Raw genomic sequence first — 20,055 nt, forward strand, 5'->3', positions numbered from 1 at the left:
GGACCTTCAACTACAAATGCCTCCAGAAGATTGTGTGGTCACCTTCACATGGATGTGCACCAATTTTCAGGCCATCTTGGCCTCAGCAGCAAACACTGAGGCAACATCTTCAGAGAACTTAAGGCTACTAAGTGGTATCTTGGGACCTGTGATTCTGTATAAAGCTGGTTTGGAATTTCTTTTTTCCAGTAAGTGCAGTATCTTGCATTGACTAATTTTCTGCTATCATAGCCTCATAAAATGTTCATGAAAATCTCTCATCGTAGCTTTCCACTACTGTACCCTTTAAAAAGGTCTAGGAAATTAAACATATTGGAAAATGAGCCTATAGGCAGCACTGTGGACAGTCATCATTCATATTTTACCCACTTACAGAAGGGGATTTAACCCTAAGCTTTCTTTCATATTCTTAATCCAGTTTCTACTCAGGTCCAAATTGATTCTCTAACTCCACAATGACTCTTAAAAGTGAGATAGAAAATAAGATCTTGTCAGGATTTGTTTTCTTTTCTTTTTCTTTTTTTTTTTTTTTTTGAGACAGAGTCTCACTCTGTTGCCCAGGCTGCAGTGCAGTGGCGTGATCTCAGCTCACTGCAACCTCCGCCTGCCAGCTTCAAGCAATTCTCCTGCTTCAGCCTCCTTAGTAGCTGGGACTACAGGCACACGCCACCATGCCTGGCTAAGTTTTCGTATTTTTAGTAGAGACAGGGTTTCACCATGCTAGCCAGGCTGGTCTCGAACTCCTGACCTTGTGATCTGCCCACCTTGGCCTCCCAAAGTGCTGGGATTACAGGTGTTAGCCACCACGCCCAACCCTTTTTTTTTTTGAGACGGAGTTTTGCTCTTGTCAGCCAGGCTGGGGTACAGTGGCACAGCTCACTGCAACCTCCACCTCCCAGGTTCAAGTGATTCTCCTGTCTCAGCCACCTGAGTAGCTGGGTTTACAGGCACCCGCCACCATGCCCAGTTAATTTTTGTGTTTTTAGTAGAGATGGGGTTTCACCAAGTTGGCCAGGCTGGTCTCAAACTCCTGACCTCAGGTGATCCACCCGCCTCGGCCTCCCAAAGTGCTGGGATTACAGGAGTGAGCCACTGCACCTAGCCAAGATTTCTTTTAAAAAATCATTTTGAGCTAATTTTAGAATTACAGAAAAGTTGCAAAAATCGTACAGAGTTTCCATATATCCTGGCCCCAGCTTCCCCAGTGTTAGCATCTTACATAACCATTGTATATTTACCAGAACCAGAACTTTAACATTAATACTATTAACTAAACCAAAGACCTTATTCAAGTCGTACCGGTTTTTTCTACCGATGTCCCTTTTCTGTTCCAGAATCCTATTCAGAATCCCTGCTGTATTTAGTTGTTATTTATCCTTAGTCTCCTGCAGCCTGTGACAGTTCCTTGTTCTTTCCTTGTCATTCACGTTCTTGACAACTTTTAAGAGTATTAAACAGTTATTTTGTTGACTGTCCCTTGATTCAGGTTTGCCTGATGTTTTCTCATGATTACTCTGAGGTTATGCATTCTTGGCAAAAATACCACAGAAATGATGTTGTGTTCTTAATACATCATATCATGGGGCTCATGATGTTGATATGTCTTATTGCTGGTGGTGTTGGTCTTGACCTCTTGGTTAAGGTGGTTTCTGCTGGGTTTTTCCACTACCAATTTATGACCTCTTTCTTTATAGTTAATTAACACGTTGAGGTAGTTTGAGATGATGCAAATTCTTTCAAAGCTTTCCTGAAGGACTACTGGCTCCCTCATTCACAAACCTGCTCACTCTGCTTAAAATTTCCAAGAGATTAGTTGATATGATTTCCCCTAACTATTTCTGCCACACAAGCAACTCTGATTACTTTTGTTTGTTCAGTGAATTTTACTTTTCTTCTGCTTATTAAAAAAAACCCACATATTCATTGTTTAAAAAAATATAATTGTGGAGCTCTCATAACCCCACCTTCAGAGATTAGCACTATAATTTGATGTATATTCCATATGAACCTTTTTTCCTCTTTTAATACCAATGGAGTCAGAAACCATGAGCTTAAATCACAGTTCCACCATGGACTTTGGGCAAGTTGCCTAATTTTGTGTGCAGGTAATTCTTTCTTTTTGGGAGGCCAAAGACTTCTTTGTAAATCTGATCTATAGACTCTCATTCTCAGAAAATGCACAATATATTGTACACACGACATTTTGCATACAACTATAGGGACTCACAGACTAGGTTAAGAACCCCTATTCTATTTATCACCTTTGAACCACAATTCTGTTTCTGGTAATCTAGCCTATAAAATACTTGCACATACAAACATGTACCAAAAACATTTCATGTAGTGCTAGTAAAAAATTGGGAATAATTTAAACATCCACCAACAGGGAACTGGCTAAATTATGATGACTCCACACTATGGAATACCCTACAAAGAATGAAGTAGATACATGTGAATGGACATAGAAAGACTCCCATGATATACTATTAAATGAAAACATTTCAGGACTTTGCATGACTCCATTTTTGGTAAGATGAAGGGAGAGAGGGATGGAGAGGGAGGGAGAAAGAAGAGAAAAAGAAAAGAATTAGGGAGGGCATGAAACCTATATATATGTAAATGCATAGAAAAAAATCTGGCAAGTTTCACAATAAACCCAACATCAATGACTCTGGGAGAATAGGATTATCGGGTGAATTTTATTATTTATTTAGTCTGTAACTATTATATTATTTGAACTTTTTACAAAGAGTACAACTTTAAAAACCCCAATAAGATTTTTAAAACCCTCTTCATAGGCAACAACTCTGAATGAATATAGATTTTAAAATGTTTAATGACTGGCAGAAATAATTTAATGATAAAAGAATAACCAAACTGGTAAGAATTTTGCCCAGAATGGAATGATAGTTCAAGATACATATGACACAAAATCAAAGAGTTAAATGAGAAAAACCTAATGAAACTCTCCATGGATACAATAATGTAATTTGCTAATATTCATTTCTAATAAAAATACTAAGAACAAAAGGCATATAGGTAAAGAAAGATGATATAAAACATCTCTCTAAGCCAAATGTGAAAAAAAAAAAGGCAATAAAAGACAGGCCACTTTTACCATCTTAAATAGTTTTGAAGTTCTGGCCAATGCAGCAAGACAGCTGAAATAAGGTAGGCATATATATTGCATAGGAAGTTAAATATGTTATCTACAGATGAGATGATTGGACAACTACAAGAGCAAAAATAAAAATTTTTGGAAGAGCTTTTTGTAAGGTAGAAATAAAACTTTTACATCCTGTTTTTAAGAGACATCACTTGAACAATGCCATGGGGTAGATGAGGTCACACAGTGGACACTTGAACTCCAGATGTCACTTCTGGACCAAGGTTAAAATTGTTCTTTGTTGAACTCCTTAAAAACTTGAGGGAATACAACCCAATTCCCAAGATTTGCCTACTTCTAGTTCATCAAGTAAGGCTCCAACAGCCCGAAATCTATCACTATTTGTGTGGTCCAAATGACAATGAGGAAGAGGTTATCTCTCGCACCATTTTTCCCTAGAACAGTAACAACAATGGCAACACAAGCAACTAACAATGGTGGAACACACACTGGACACCTTTCTTTCTAAGCACTACAAGTGGTAGCTCATTTAACCTTCACCACAACCCTTGGTAGTAGATTCTAATTTTGCCTCCAGTTTACAGATGAGAAAATTGAGGCACAAAAGAAGCTAATGTTACTCAGCTAGTAGCTGGTAGAGCCAGGAGTTAAACCCAGGCAGTCTGGTTCCGGGCCCATGCTCTTAGCACTACACAATCCTGTTGCCTAAGAATGCACAGGCAAATTGTCATCTACAGGAAAGATACAATCTATGAATTAGAGTTCTGGAGGCAACTGAATTGAACAAAAGATTCAAATGACAGAAGGAAACTACTTTCAGCATGGAAAGACCTGAAAGAAGAAACAAGAAGGCACTCCCAGGGTCTCACACATCATTAGCAAAGAGGATCCCTGGGACATGACCTGGAAACATCTGAAAACAATGTGAGAAGGAAGAGAGAAAAAAAACTCCAAGTAAACAAGTTAACAAATAGATTACATGAAGGGGAATCTAGTAGAGTTATTTTTTATTTTTTTAAATAACAGAAGTCTAGAAATGAGACAATCTAAGATATAAAACCTCAAAGAAGCTCAGCAAATCAGAATACCTCAAGCTGTCATCTGTAAACAAACAAAAATGATGCCACCCCCAGACCAAGTGGCCTCATCATTCATCTACCAAACTGTTTCCTAGAGTGGCAGTCAAACTGCATTTCCTTGCCTCCTGACTCCAGAGGGAGCTGACTTAGGTTGTGTGGGAACTGAGCATGCTGGCATTGCTGGCCACTGTCCCTGAAGGAAAACACCTCTTCCACACCACTTTTCTGTATCTCCTCTACTTCTTTCTCTAGCATGGATGTGGCATTTGGGCCTGTTGTGAAGACTAAGCCAGCCATCTGAAAAAGCTCTAGCCACCCCATGCTGGACATGTATTACAGTGCTCAATATGTTCAATTTCCTGAACATAAAGACTGATCTTTGCCAACAGCCAATCCTAAGGCCTTTTAATTTCTGTACATGCTGTACTTGAGGGATTTTATCTCTCTTCTTATGGCTTTGATATCCTCCTTGGTACAAGTGAGTCTCACACCTTTATCTCCAGCCCCAACAACTCATCTGAGTTTCTGATCCATATTTCCAACTGCTCCTAGATATGTTTTCCTAGACATTCAACAAGTCCTAAAATAAACTTTCCCCTGCTTCTCTGCAAATTAGTCTCTGCACCCAATCCACACCCTTTATGCCACTCCTCAAGTTGGTCAGTAGTTCCACCATCTATCACCACCTTCCCTAAAACTAACAAATAAAAACTCCTCTGAGGCATGCCCTAATTCCCAATCTCCACCATGGCAGGCATTGGTAATTTTAGATTCTGCCCCGAAATTCCTCATATCTCCTCCTCTCCATCATCACTGCTATCTCCTTGCTCAAGTTGTTCTCACCTCTTATCTGGACAACTGCCACAGCTGCTTAACTGATTTCCCTCCCTGCAGGCTGTGCTTCACATGACAGCAAGAATTATCTTCCTAAAAAATGAACTAGAACATGGCACTCCCTTGCTTTAAACCCTCTGGTACAGACCACAGGATACAAACTGAAACTTGTCGCCCAACATTCAAGGTGCTTCACAATCTGGCCCCAACATCCCTTGTCCAGCCTCATCTCCATCATCTCCAGCCACTATCCCAAGAACAGGGTGATGTACCTGTGCACCTTCAGACTTTTGCCTTCTCACTTTATCCTCTTTCTCACAAAGCCCTGCTGGTACATACAGTAACATTTAGCTCCCAGGGTGCCTGCACTGACTCACCAAAAACCACTCCCTCTCTCTTTCTCTCTCTCTCTGTATCCAGTACACCTGACACATCACATCTTTTGCCATTGTTGGCTGATCTGCACATCATGCCACCTCATCAACCTTGAAGGCAGGGACAGAATTGCCTTTACTTTTGTATCTCCTGCACCCAGCTCAGGATCTGTTGGCTCAGAGTGAGACCTCAGTGGTTGTTAACTAACTGAATCAAAAAATAGCAAAATACTTATGAGTACCAGGCTGAGGCTCAGAAGAATTAAGACACTTCACAGAACAAACATTAAGGGGTGAAAAAAAAAATTGGAGAGATAGGGTAGATAAGGAATAGGAAGAGAAGATGCCAAAAAAGGGGCAAATTAAATTTCCTTATATGGAAGAAAAGGCAAGTTCTTGCTTTTGCTTTGATTATAGTAAATAAATTCAGAAAAATATGTTTAGCACTAAGAGATTTGAAAGATTGTTCACCTTTAAAATTTGTTTAAAAGCTAAAGAAAGCAAAGAATGTTCTGTAATACAGAAGACATAATGGAGAAGAAACAACAAATACAAAAACAAAGAAACATACAACATACAGAAAATATAATACAATAGCAATAATAAATTAAAGAGTATAAATTCCCATATAAGATATAGAACCTTCAAAGATAAGTTAAACAGACAAAATCCAACAACATTCTGTTTGCAAGATAGGCCATGAAATAACGATAATGAAGTTGGAAAATGTAACAAAATCATTACATAAGAAATTATAGACCACGAAAAAAGAATAGAGAGCAGTATTGCTTTCTGTGCTACCGAAAAATAAAAATAAAAACTAAATACACAACTAATAATCTTGAGAAACAAACAGAAGCATTAGAGGAATTTTTTTTTTTTTTTGAGATGGAGTCTCGCTCTGTTGCCCAGGCTGCAGTGCAGTGGCGTGATCTCGGCTCACTGCAACCTCTGCCTCCCGGGTTCAAGCAATTCTCCTGCCTCAGCCTCCAGAGTAGCTGGGACTACACGTGTATGCCACCATGCCCAGCTAATTTTTGTTTTGTATTTTACTAGAGACGGGGTTTCACCATGTTGCTGAGGCTGGTCACGAACTCCTGAGCTCAGGCAATCTGCCTGTCTCAGCCTCCCAAAGCTCTAGGATTACAGGCATGAGCCACCACTCCTGGCTGAGGATTTTTTTTTTTTAAAGAAATAAATTAGATATTTTGAAATTGAAAACCAAAAAACTTTTGAAGGATTCGTAAGAAACTGACAGGAGCTGCTGCCTAAGAGAGGAGAGCTATTTGGCCAAGGAATAAGAATGAATGGGAAACTGACTTTTCACTACATCCTTTTGTATTTTTTAAAGTTTTATATTTCAACTAAAAGTTGCTGTGAATAGACTAAAATTGATACTACTGGCAAGTGCAAAAAAAGGAAACATAAAATTGGAAAAACAGGACACAAAAAGAAGCAATAAAATTGTAAGAGAATATGTGTGTTAATAAATTTGGATAAAACTAAATAGATGAGTTTTTAATCAAAAATGTAAAATTCGAACACTGGCAAAAATAAAATACCTAACCAGACCAACATCTTTTAAAAATCAAATAACTAGGCCAGGCGCGGTGGCTCACACCAGTAATCCTAGCACTTTGGGAGGCCGAGACGGGCAGATTGCCTGAGCTCAGGAGTTCGTGACCAGCCTCGGCAACATGGTGAAACCCCATCTCCACTAAAATACAAAAAAAAAAAATTATGAGGCATTTTGGGGCAGAAATCCCAGCACTGTGAGAGGCCGAGGCGGGTGGATCACGAGGTCAGGAGTTCAAGACCAGCCTCACCAACATGGAGAAACCCCGTCTCTACCAAAAATACAAAAAAAAAAAAAAAAAAAAAGTTAGCCGGGCATGGTGGCACATGCCGGTAATCTCAGCTACTTGGGAGGCTGAGATGGGAGAATCACTTGAACCCAGGAGGCAGTGGCTGCAGTGAGCCAAGATCGCGCCACTGCACTCCAGCCTGGGCAACAAGAGTGAAACTCCATCTCAAAAAAAAAAAAAAAATCAAAGAATTATACCCCTAAAAAGTAGTCAATTCTTTCACAGTCTCCAGGAACAAATGATTCACGTTATAGAAATCATGCCAAAAATGGATCAAGATATAGGTTATCTAATTATTCTACTAATCTGACCCTAAAACTGGCTAAAAGAAATGGAAAGAGAGAAAACTATACACAAAGCACACAAAGCTCACTCCGAACTTACGCTCAAAAATTTAAAAGAATAGTAAATAGAACCTAGAAACAGATTTTTAAAATTTTTATTTGTGTCATGTCAACAGAAATAAAAACATTCGTTTGTTAAAATCTAACACCTATTCTTAATTTAAAATTCTAAAACTAATAATAAAGGTATATTTTCTTACCCTGATTGAGTACCTATTTATTGAACCAAATGTCAATTATACTTCAAGGGAAAAAACAAACTATGCAGTCATTAAAAATAAGCAAAAATAAGCATTTTATCATCACTGTTAACACAGTATCAGAAGTTCCTTCCAACAAAAAGCAACATAAAAATGAAGGAGAGACACAAATACAATAAAGGCAGATGTTATATATACTTTTTTAAAAATATAACACCATTGTAAACTTATAAAACCCAAAGGAATCACTTAAATCATTATGATAAATTTTTTTTTTTTTGAAACGGAGTTTCGCTTTTGTTGGCCAGGCTGGAGTGCAATGATACAATCTTGGCTCACTGCAACCCCCGCCTCCCGGGTTCAAGCAATTCTCCTGCCTCAGCCTCCCGAACAGCTGGGATTACAGGCACCCACCACCACGCCCAGCTAATTTTGTATTTTTAGTAGAGATAGGGTTTCTCCATGTTGGTCAGGCTGGTCTCAAACTCCCGACCTCAGGTAATCCTCCTACCTCGGCCTCCCAAAGTGCTGGGATGACAGGCGTGAGCCACCGCGCCCGGCCATTACGAATAAATTTAAAGTGACCACAGTCATGATCAGTACAGAAAAACTTATAGTATTCCTGGTTCTCAAGCTTGAGTGCACATGAAATTCATTGTGCAGCTTTTTAAATGTTGATGTCCACACCTCCCCCAAGACAAATTGTCTCAGAGTCTCTGAGGGTGAGACCAGGGATTAGAATTTTATAAAGCTTCTGAGGTGATTTTAATGTGTAGCCAAGTAGAGATGCCCACTACTATATACTTAATTACCTAAATATCTTTAAAAATACAAAGTAAAAAAGTATTACTATTAACCGTTCATAATATTCACAAATGGGTAGAGAAAGACTGCCATAAGGAACAAATGTTCAAAAGAAGAAACCTGAGAGAAGACATAGCTCCTGTACAAATGTCTCTAGTCCACTGCAGTTTAGGCAAAAAGGTGGGCAGTTAATACCAGAACCAGTGGAGGGGGACAAGACCCATGGCCACAACAGAACAATGGTAGCAATAGATAATTATTCTCTTTCCAAGTGTTACTGAGGTAGGAGGCATGTGTGAGGATTTCATAGAGGCCGAGGTACTCTAGGATTACCTGCATACCTGTATGAGGTCATATGAAAGATAAATTTCTAGAAATGCTGTATTAATTGCTGAGTCAGATGGTATGTGCCTCTAAAAGTGAAAGATTAATTTTAAAAGACTTTAAAAGTGAAAGAGAAAAAGCATGACGTGTAGAATAAACATCATACTTCATAGGTAGAAGCAGAGTGGCAGAAATGAGGTAAGCTGGAGTTAGTCAAGATGGCTCAGTGTCACCAGGTAGTAGGTACAGAGACTGACACATAAGAAAACTCTCAGTGATTCCAGTTTGCCTTTGACCTTCCCATTAACCTTCCCCCACTGCAACCTCCAGTCATATGCAATGTCCCCATCCTACCAGTTATCTAACTCCACAGGCATTGCTAGGGCCCACCTGTTCCCTCTATCCTGACCATAATATTCTTCTTTCAGGTCACCTCTCACCTGAACCACTGTAACTCTTTTTGTTAATCTCCCAATCTTTTTTTTTTTTTTTTTTTTTTTTTTTTTAGATGGAGTCTTGTTCTGTCGCCCAGGCTGGAGTGCAGTGGTGCGATCTCGGCTCACTGCAAGCTCCGCCCCCCAGGTTCACGCCATTCTCCTGCCTCAGCCTCCCGAGTAGTTGGGACTACAGGCGTGTGCCACTGCGCCCAGCTAATTTTTTGTATTTTTAGTAGAGACAGGGTTTCAACGTGTTAGCCAGGATGGCCTCGATCTCCTGACGTCGTGATCTGCCTGCCTCGGCCTCCCAAAGTGCTAGGATTACAGGCGTGAGCCACTGTGCCCGGCCTTTTCTTTTTTTTTTTTTTTTTTTTTTTTTTTAAGATGGAATCTCACTCTGTTGCCCAGGCTGGAGTGCCGTCTCGGCTCACTGCAACCTCCGCCTCCCGGGTTCAAGTAATTCTCGCACCTCAGCCTCCCAAGTAGCTGGGATTACAGGCGCCTGCCACCATGCCTGATATTTTTTTTGGATTTTTAGTACAGATGGGGTTTCGCCATATTGGCCAGGCTGGTCTTGAACTCCTGACCTCAAGAGATCCACCTGCCTTGGCCTCCCAGAGTGCTGGGATTACAGGCGTGAGCCACCGGCACCTGGCCTAACCCTCCCAATTTATTACCATCCAAAGCTTTCCTAGACATTAGTTTAATATTTTATGTCTTTTTTTTTAGTGTAAATATCTAATCTGCCATTTATATTCCTAAAGTGGCTATAAATTACCTTCTAGATCAAAGAGCTATTTTTGACAATGATTTTTAAGCCCCGCTGTTTAGCAGGCTTTTAACATACAGTTTAAGATACTTCCTCCACAACATTTTCCCTGTTAATCATTTTCAATCCAATCATATGATCTCCAAATCTACTTAATCCTCCTAACGTAAGCATTCTTCATTCATTCACCCAACAAATACTTACTGAGCATCTATTGTCCAGCACTGGTTTAGATCCTGGGGATAAAGTTCTTGCCCTCAATGAGGATTTCAGGCAGGGAAGGTACTGGGTGTGAAGGGAAGGCAGGGAGACAGCCAATCAAATTTATCTACAGTGGCTGGATGGTGATAAATGCTATAGAAAAAATAGAGAAGGATAGAGTGATTCCAGGGTATGGTAAGGTATCATTTTCAATTGAGGGTACCATACAAGGCATCTTTGAAAGTTTAACTTTGGAGCAGAAACCTGAAGAAGGAGGGCAGTAGCCATTTGGCTATCTGGGAGAAGATGATTCCAGGCAGAGGGAACAAGAACAATGGCTCCAAAGCAGGAATATTTCTGGGCAGACTGAAGCATGGCCAGCAGACCAGTGTGATGAAGCAGTCAGTATGAGAGTGAGCACTAGGAGATGTGTACATAAGAAACTTGTCTTATGACATTTTTGGTTTAGAGGATTGATATATAAAGCCACTAAACAGTTTTACTCAATTTTAAGACTCAAAGTTAAATAATGATCAAGGTAGACTACCCAAGATTACGCCTGCAGTAATCCATTACTGAACCATAGGGAAGGTGCCCACCACAAGACAGAAAGTTCCAGAAGTTACATTTGTGGGAAAATTCCCACGGGCTGGTGGTCCCCAGGCTTGTGAAGGAGGAGAGAGAGATGTTGCCATGGAGTTGCCTAAAGAAGTTGTACAGAACTTCCAGCATCACATATCATCAAAGACTCTGCCTCCATTTCTTTCTCTCCTTCTAAAAATTTCTATTCAGCTTACTGGACAAAGTTTCTTAATAATGGAAAATAATGTAAAAGACATGCTTTATTTAAACAGCTTACTAAGGCATATCTATTTCATCAAATGAAGGCTCTGTCTATTTACAATGATTGTTTGCTAGTGTGCTTTGTTTTCCGTATTAAGTTTAGCATTAAAAAAAACGTTTTCCCAATTTAAATTTTAATATGTTTTGTAACTGCTTTTTAATAGTCTACTGTGAATATATGTCCATCATTAAATACATTAGATCATTTTTTAAAAGGTTTCCTATTCCACAGATCCCAGAGATAAGTGTAGTGTCACATATATTGTAACCTGAGAATATGGCTTGAATAATCGGTATTCAAATTAGTTTTCTAGTTTTTCAAGTCAATCAAGTGTATGTTCTGCACTCAAACTAAAAGCTGACACTTTGACTCACCCTGCACATCATAGAGAGACACAACACAGGATACTCTTATGATCTCAGTGGTCAACCTATAACAGATTCCTATCAGATGATCAAAGAAATCATCGAAGTTGTAGATTCAATGCAGATTTTTAGATTAATCCAAAAAAGAATCATTTGATCAAAGACTTCGGCAATAAAAAACAAGGGAGGAGAAAATAATGTTTAATAGCAATGCGAAGACTAAATATAAAGACTTCTGCATTACAAAGTTGTGGTAATTAATGTAGCAAGAAACTTGTGAAAACTCAGAAGCATGCTATTTACCCAAGAAACATACTTTTTCCTTACTTCATTGTTTTTTTCCAGTTTCCCTCTTCACTTTATGCAGTCCCACAAGCATCTCTAAAAGGTCACATGTTGCTTCTGCAGTTGCATTTCAGTCCTATAAAAGAAGCAGCACATCATCACTTTATGAGAAAACATTTTAGGAGGCTGAGTTATCCAATCTCATCAGTCTCCCTTCCTAATTCATTCGCACTAGAACTATACATAAACAGAAAAACCAGTGAGACAAAGGTGAAAAAGAGGTTATCAAAATACAAACTAGCAATTTGAAACTATTAAAATTCCTAGTAGAAATAAAGCAAACTCAATGATCTCTGATAACAGATCAGAACAAAATCTGTGATTTTAATGCTCTTTCCACCAATGAGTTTCCATGTCTCTCTCCCAGCTAAGTTTGAGACAGCTTGGCAGAAATAATACTAACAGATGTGTTGCTTTGTGTAACTTCAAGGATGTGCTATTTTCTGATGTTCTTCCATTCGGGTTTTCCTGGTATGGATTCTAGAGGTACAAAAATGGCTCAGACTGTGAGTTCCAGGCCAAGGAACTGTTTTCATCTCTGTCTCTGACCATTACCCCTATTTCATCATGGGCACTTTCGGTAAATGAATGAGACAGTAACTATGTTTTCAACAGACAACCAGAGATGCTTCATGGGATCTTAAAATTACTTGGGAAACAGCTGTAAAACCACTACTTTTGAGTTCTTATTTCTTTCTTGAAGAATTATCTTCGATTGAGATGCCCATTAGCAGTAAAACGGTCCCAAAGCGAGTATACCAGAAGGTCTCAGAACTTCCAACAGACGTCTAGGCATTGTACACTAGACTCTAGTGTATCATGACTAGAGCATCATGACTACGAGCATCCATGAATGTACACATTTTTTTTTGCCCCTCAAAAAAAAAATCCCTCACCCAAGTGGCTTAACTTCTTAACACCAGCATCTTATGTCTTTAACATACACATATCTAGCTTTACACTGCATCAGGGATTGTTCTAAGATCTTTAAATACATTAATCCAATCCTTACAATGATGCTATGAGGTTGATTCTATATTCTAATCACCCAGATAAGGAAACTTGTTAGGTAAATTACCTAAAGAAAAGCATTATGTTAAGGCCGGGTACGGTGGCTCACGCCTGTAATCCCAGCACTTTGGGAGGCCGAGACGGGCGGATCACGAGGTCAAGAGTTTGATACAGCCTGACCAACATGGTGAAACCCCGTCTCTACTAAAAATGGCCGGGCATGGTGGTGTGCGCCTGTAATCCCAGCTACTCAGGGGGCTGAGGCAGAAGACTTGAACCCAGGAAGCAGCAGTTGCAGTGAGCCGAGGTCGCACCACTGCACTCCAGCCTGGGCAACAGAGCGAAACTCCGTCCAAAAAAAAAAAAAAAAAGGCCGGGCACGGTGGCTCACACCTGTAATCCCAGCACTTTGGGAGGCCAAGGTGGGCAAATCACAAGGTCAGGAGAGCAAGACCATCCTGGCTAACACGGTGAAACCCTGTCTCTACTAAAAATACAAAAAAATTAGCTGTGTGTGGTGGCAGGCACCTGTAGTCCCAGCTACTCGCGAGGCTGAGGCAGGAGAATAGCATGAACCCGGGAGGTGGAGCTTACAGTGAGCCAAGATCGCACCACTGTACTCCAGCCTGGTTGACAGAGTGAGACTCCGTCTCAGAAAAAAAAAAAAAAAGTATTATGCACTATGCACTATGCTGCTGTTCATAGTCAGGGGTACCTGGGCAAATATAACTGTGCAGTAAGCTACAGTGTCATCCATCTATTTCACTTTTTCTGCTTCTGTCCTGGTATGCCTAAAGTAGCTCAATGTCTACTGAATTAGCTCTTGAAAATTTCTCCTTATTAATAATTTACTGAGAAACAACTTCTAATTCTCCCTAACTTAAACGTCATCTTTGCTTATTTTTTGAAAATTATCCTTTGGGAGGCTGAGAAAACGGATTGCTTGAGGCCAGGAGTTCAAGACCAACGTGGGCACCAGGGTGAGACCACAGTCTCTACAAAAGTATTTTTGTTTTTTGTTTTTGAGACAGAGTCTCACTCTGTCCCCAGGCTGGAGTGCAGCGGCACTATCTTGGCTCACTGCAACCTCCGCCTCCCAGGTTCAAGCATTTCTCCTGCCTCAGCCTCCTGAGTAGCTGGGACTACAGGCACGCGCCACCACAGCCAGCTAATTTTTGTATTTTTAATAGAGACGGGGTTTCACCATGTTGGCCAGATGGTCTCGATCTCTTGACCTCGTGATCCACCCACCTCAGCCTCCCAAAGTGCTGGGATTACAGGCGTGAGCCACCATGCCCAGCCTACAAAAGTTTTTTTTTAGAAAAATAGCCAGCATGATAGATATTTTCCTATGCTTGCCAGATCCCCTCTAACTTTAAAATTGCAACACCCTTACTCAATCAAGGCATTAGAGTTCAGTTGATTGGTTGATTCAGATGATGATTAAAGATCTTAGAACAATCCCTGATGCAGTGTAAAGCTAGATATGTGTATGTTAAAGACATAAGATGCTGGTGTTAAGAAGTTAAGCCACTTGGGTGAGGGATTTTTTTTTTGTTTGCTTCACATCGACAGATTTTTAGTCTGGATGGCATATTTTGGATCATAAGAGGAAGCAGGTAGGAGTGTGGAAGACAACATTTGCTGGAGAAACAAGTCTCCAAAAACAGCACTGACTGTGGGCCAGAAGCAACAGCCTCATTCATAAAAAAAAAGCTTCATAATAATTGGCAAAACACTTCTAGCTTTCTGAGTAAGACGCTCTTCTCAGATCATTTGCCAGAATATAGCCTCAAGCTCCTCCTTCAAAAAACAAAACAGATGAGATACAAATAAAAAATTAATGTTTTTCGTTTTTGCACAGGCTCTGCTTGACTGATCTGAATACAATTTTCTTATTCCTGACACCAAGGTCACTGACAATAAAAAAAAAATTGAAATGATTTTAGAAAGTATTACAAAAATCTCTAGGAGTGTAGCTTACAAAATCACCAGAAAAACTTGACTGCAATTCCATAAGTATGTCTTAGATTCTTTTACAATTCCTTTAAATTTTCATAAAACCAAAAAATTATTCCATCTCCAAATAGTTATTTTAAACAAGCTTTTTCAAATTAAATGAAGGAAACAATATCAGACCAATGTAGTCTGATAAATTTTAAAACAACCCAGACCCACTCAAGGTAGAAGCTTTACCAGTTTCAACAAATAAAAATGAAAAAGTGAAACTATATTCTTTAATTGTTAGTTTAGGGAGAAACCTACTTGGGATCATCTGTTTTCACGTTTTCCTGTCCAGAGCTGGAAAGAACTTCCCAATGTACAAAGCACATGGGTTCCAACAGTCACAAGGTAACTATGACAGCAAAGCCACAGTTATCTGTGAGATCACAGAAATTATATGATGTAATTTTAAAAATTGAAAATTCACATAACATTAACCATTTTTAAATGTACAATTCAGTGGCATTTAGCACATTCACAGTATCATGCAACCATTACATTTACCATTACCTTACATTACTGATGAAATATTTTCATCACCCCAAAATGAACCTTGTACTCATTAAGCAGTCACTTCTATTCCTCCTCCTCCTCCTCCTCCAACTCCTGACAACCGCTAATATGCTTTATGTCTCCATAAAATTACCTCTTGTGGATATTTCATAAAAATGCAATCAAACAATATGTGACCTTTTCGGTTGGCTTTCTTTCACTCTGCATAATGTTTCAAAGTTCATCCACATTGCAGCATGCATCAGTACTTCATTCCAATTTATGGCTGAAAAATATTCCACTGTATATAGATGCACATCTTGCTCATCCATTCATTCATTGATAGACATTTGGGTTGTTTCCATCTTTTGGCTATTGTGAATAGTGTTGCCATGAACATGAGTGTACAAGTATTTGTCTGATACTTGTTTTCAATTACTGGACATATAACCAGGAGTGGAATTGCTGGGTCATATGGTAATTCTATACGGAACTTTTTGAGGAACTACTACACTGTTTCCCACAGTGGCTTCAACATTTTACATTCCCACCAGCAAAGTACAAGGTTCTAATTTCTCCACATTCTCATCAATGCTTATAATTTTGTTTTTGTTTTGTTTTTAAAGTATAGACATCTTAGTAGGTGTGAAATGGTATATCATTGTGGCTTTGATTTGCATTTCCTTAATGACCAATGACACAGGAAATCTTTTCATATGTTTCTTGGCCATTTGCATATCTTTACAAAATGTCTATTCAAGTCCCTTGCCCATATTTTAATTGGGTTATCTTTTCTGTTGTTCAGTTGTTAAGAGTTTTTTGTTTTGTTTTGTTTGTTTTTTAACAGATTTGCAGATATCTCCTCCCATTCTGCAGGTTGCCTTTCCACTTACTTGATAGCGTCCTTTGCTGCAAAATTTTAACATTTGATGCCATCCAATTTGTCTATTTTTTCTTTCGTTGCTTGTACTTTTGGTGTGTTTCTAAGAATCCATTACCAAATCCAAGGTCATGAAGATTTACCCTTATGTTTTCTTCTAAGAGTTTATAGTCTTACCTCTTATAATTAGTTATTTGGTCCATTTTGAGTTAATTTTAATATGTGTGGGGTCCAACTTCATTCTTTTGCATGTAGATAACCAGTTGTACCTGCACCATTTGTTAAAGAGATTGTCCTTTCCCCAGTGAATCATCTTGGCACTGTTCTCAAAGATCACAGATGTACAGGTTTATTTCTGGACTCTCAGTTTTATTCCACTGATCTATATGTCTATTCTTATGCTTATACCTATTTTGATTATTGTAGCTTTGTAGTATCTTTTGAAATTGGGAAGCATGAATACTCCAACTTTGTTTTTCTTTTTCAAGATTGTTTTGACTATTCAGGGTCCCTTGCAATTCTATATGAATTTTAGGATCCGCTTTCCTATTTCTGCAAAAATAGGTACTGGAATTTTGGTCAAGATTGCACTGAATCTTTACATCACTTTGAGTAGTATTGCCATCTTTAAGTATTCTAATCCATGGATGTCTTTCCATTCTATGATGTAATTTTAAGGTTATTTTAAAATGTCCTTGATAAGGTGATACACTAACTTCTTTAGTTGTCTGTATCGCTACGGTAATTTACTAATATCCTGGAGTATGTCACAAATATGAAGTTTATACTTGCTATTGGTAATCCAAAATTCATACTCCAGAGAATGAATGTAAATTATGTAACATCTGTTTTGTTTGCTTTGGGCTATGGAAAAGGTCAGAACTTAAGGATTTTCATTTTCCTGATTTATAATTAAGTTTCATTATCTTCAGTTCCCAGTAGAGGAACAGAGATGCACGAAGCTTATTTGTTCACTGATAAGAGTTAAGTTGTTTAAAAGACTTCGCAGAACAGTATCAGGAACTCTTTTTCATGTAGTTCAAATTCCCCCAAATTGATTATGTCACATTAGCTACTTCGCCAAAGATTTTGCTCACAGAAGCTTGAGAGTCAGAGCTTAAAGTATCAACTGTAGTTGGACAGGGTGTCGGTTGGAGAGGAAGGGTTTTACAAGTCTTTAAAAATTTTTGGCTAAAGTCTGTGAGAGAACAATCACTTGATATTATAAAGGTAACTTGAGCTGGATACAATCTGTTTTTTGCTCACACATCAAAATTAGAACTGAAGATAACACAATAACCCAGGAAAAATCACTGTGGAGTTTTCTAAGACTCGCAATTGCAAGGAAAGTATATATTCCCCTAAAATAAATACTGGTTCATTTGAAACCAGTAGATTATGAGTCTGAGTGAGGGGCAGTGATTGCCTCAGTAGTGATGTTTGGTGTCAACTTTTCAAAGTTTCAGTTTGCACCTCCTCTCAATGTATAAGCTACATGAAACTCATAGTCCAAGGTGATCCAGCAACATCAGAAAGGATCTTAAGAATCAAACTGGGCCAGGTGCGGTGGCTTATGCCTGTAATCCCAGCACTTTGGGAGGCCAAGGCGGGTGGATCAACTGGGGTCAGAAGTTTGAGACCAGCCTGGCTAGCATGGTGAAACCCTGTCTCTACTAAAAATACAAAAATTAGCCAGGCGTGGAGGCGGGCACCTGTTAATTCCAGCTACTTGGGAGGCTGAGGCAGGAGAATCACTTGAACCCAGGAGGCGGAGGTTGCAGTGAGCTCAGATGGTGCCATTGCACTCCAGCCTGGGTGACAAGAGTGAAACTCCGTCTCAAAAAAAAAGAAAAGAAATAATCAAACTGTTTATAAATACCTTCAGTCAGAAAATACCATCTGTTGAAATAAACAACCACCAAATCGCAGGAAAAAGAAATCCAATTCCATATATTTTGCGATCTATAATGAAACTAAAAGCAATAAAAATATCATCTGGCAGGTGCTCAGGGTCAGTGCTTTGGCAGAGCATGTTAGCTGACGTAAAATTTGAATTTCTGAGTCAATGTTTATTTTTTGTTTTCACCAGGAAGTTTAAGTTGAAGAGGGCAAGGGAAAAAAAAATAGGCCCAGGCAAGAAATGGGGCCCAGAAGGTAACCAGGTAAAAACCTGATGCAGTGACGCAAAAGATAGACAACAGTCCAGTGATGACGAGAACTGGGTTAGGATAGACATAGGGTGGACTCCTGCTGGCTGAGTCTGATGCCAAGCAATCAGCACAGTGAGCAAGGCTGGTCAGCATAACATCCGTAGGAGACTCACTCTCATGGCATGAGTTTTGCCACAAATTCTTCCAGAACTGGAAAGCCCTTCTAACATGGCAGGTGGAGAGGACTTCCTATTCTTTGGTCTTACCACTGCCTGATGAGGGTCCTATCTTTAGGGCTCACACAATTTCCCATCTTCTAAGAGTGTCTTCAACACGCTAACTGAATGACTGTACTTCTCCCTCTCCATTTCTTCAGCTCTAGTTGCACTCAGTTAACCTGAACTCTGTGTGAAGATTCAGAGGACAGAAGAAATACAAAAAATAAAAATAAATTTATAAAAACACTAAACAAACAAAGATTCAGAGGATGGGTTGGATACAGAGGCAGTGTCCGAAGAAACAGGATAAAGGCCACATTCTCTTTGGTTGGTGGTGGCATAGAGGAAAATGAACTCTACAAGGAATGAGATAGGAGAGGAGATGCTGTGCCCTGTCTGTCACAGAAAGAGGCATCCTGGGCCCCTCAAACCCAGAGCTGAGAATTCCTGTTCTTAGGGAGTATGCTCAATACCTGAATGTATGATAGCCACTTGAGTCTGTGGGATTTTTTTTGTTTTCCAGTTATCAAGTATGTCCCCCAACCCCACCCTTAAAAGTCTGTTTTTCTTTTTCTTTTTTTTAAATGTAGCTCATGTTGGAAAAGCAGTCAGGGAAGTACTTTAAGAGTATATCCTAGTACTCCTTAGCCTGAAGCCTCTGTAAAAGGGAGCCCAGATAAGGCACTTCAGGAAATTTGCTGCAAGGCTGCTGGGGAGAGGAAGCGCCCTGCCTCACTCTCAGTATAGTCAAGGCTCAGCGTTTTGAATAACCTCTCGGTCTCAAAACAACTGCTGTGATTTGATCCAATGTGGTAGTAGCTCTCTGGGTCTCTAATTGGGTGCCCTGAGCTCTCTCAATGCTTAGCTCTTTTTTTCTTTCTGTAAAGGGAGTTTTCAGTTAATTTGCAGGCCTGCCGTTCTGTGCCCAAGAGCTGAACTCTTGAGGCATCCGCCTGGGACTTGGCGGGCTCACTTTAGTTTTGTTTTCTGTTCTCTTTGTGGTGGTCTTAGTTATAAGCGCCTGGAAACATGCCCTTAACTGCAGGGCAAGTGCTTGCTTCATAAGCCCTGCTAGACAGGAAAAAGGAGGAAGAAAGCACACTGGGGTTTATGACATAGCTACAAACTATCCTCAATTTTTAAATAGCCAAAACCTGGACACATCCTACATATCTGTCAGCATAAGAATAGATTTTAAAAATTGTGATATTCATACAATAGAATACTACTCAGCAAGAAAAAGGAGTATGTTTCTAACACACATCATGGATAAATCTCAAAAGCATGGTGAGCAAGATAAGTTAGATATAAAATAAAACGTGGAGTTCTAGAAAAGACAAAATTTCTGGTGGTAAAAATCACAATAGAAATTACCTTTGAATGGTGAA

At 39.4% G+C, this 20,055-nt stretch overlaps 1 protein-coding gene across 50 annotated transcripts in view; it reads right to left on the bottom strand.

Moving 5' to 3' along the window:
• ZHX3 (zinc fingers and homeoboxes 3) overlaps positions 1–20,055 on the bottom strand; it is a 139,567-nt gene that overhangs the window by 79,069 nt on the left and 40,443 nt on the right. For 10 of the 50 annotated variants that reach the window (XM_057300805.2, XM_057300806.2, XM_003825897.5 and 7 more), the window contains exon 2: positions 11,895–11,988. The gene's annotated coding sequence lies outside the window, so the exon portion shown is untranslated. Of the gene's footprint in view, positions 1–10,361; positions 10,512–11,883; positions 11,989–15,188; positions 15,284–20,055 lie in introns of those variants that run through there. The other 40 variants (XM_055104617.2, XM_055104644.2, XM_055104609.2 and 37 more) reach the window with 12 other exon arrangements.

Source organism: Pan paniscus, chromosome 21 (genome assembly GCF_029289425.2).
Source record: "Pan paniscus chromosome 21, NHGRI_mPanPan1-v2.0_pri, whole genome shotgun sequence".
Taxonomy (NCBI): Eukaryota; Metazoa; Chordata; class Mammalia; order Primates; family Hominidae; genus Pan; species Pan paniscus.